Here is a 537-nt window from a genome sequence, read left to right as displayed (position 1 = left end):
TGAGTGTTCCTTCTAAACCGGTACCAGCCGATAACATTCTGCTCAGCAAGAAGAGACATTGTGAAGTGGGGCGGCGGAATTAAAACACACAAAGTCGAACACCAAAGGACAAAGAACCTGTCAAAGCACCTGCTAATAATTGATTTATTTTCCTCTCTAAAATTTTTTATGCATAACTGCTTACTTTTCTTCTGTCCTTGAGGATTCTGTTGAGATTTTCTTCATTGACGTTACCCGCATAGTCATAAAAGCTGAAACAAACAAAGGAAATTGTATTCAATTAAAACATATAGATGGCAAACATTAAAGAACACATCTACTAAATCCAATTGCCCATGCAGGACATTCTTACCTAAACAGTTGTGCACAAGGTTCATGATTATGGACCTCTGAAAAACAAGTGAATGCGAGTGACTAATTATATTCAACATCTGAGTAAAGTTTGCTGTGACCAGTGTTGGGAAGGTTACTTTGGAAATGTAATAGATTACGGATTACAAGTTACCCTATTTAAAATGTATTAAGTAGTGTAACTAT

General features: G+C 36.1%; 1 long non-coding RNA gene across 1 annotated transcript; it reads right to left on the bottom strand.

Moving 5' to 3' along the window:
- Positions 1-485, bottom strand: LOC107581180 (uncharacterized). The gene is made up of 3 exons (XR_001608801.1): positions 353-485; positions 185-251; positions 1-38 (listed from the first exon to the last, which is right to left on the bottom strand). It is a non-coding gene; the product is annotated as an uncharacterized lncRNA (long non-coding RNA).
- Positions 486-537: the final 52 nt, after the last annotated feature.

The sequence above is a fragment of the Sinocyclocheilus grahami genome, unplaced genomic scaffold, assembly GCF_001515645.1.
Source record: "Sinocyclocheilus grahami isolate Dianchi unplaced genomic scaffold, SAMN03320097.WGS_v1.1 scaffold95049.1, whole genome shotgun sequence".
NCBI lineage: Eukaryota > Metazoa > Chordata > Actinopteri > Cypriniformes > Cyprinidae > Sinocyclocheilus > Sinocyclocheilus grahami.
The sequence above is the reverse complement of the archived record's forward strand: the minus strand, read 5'-3'. Positions and strand labels throughout refer to the sequence as shown.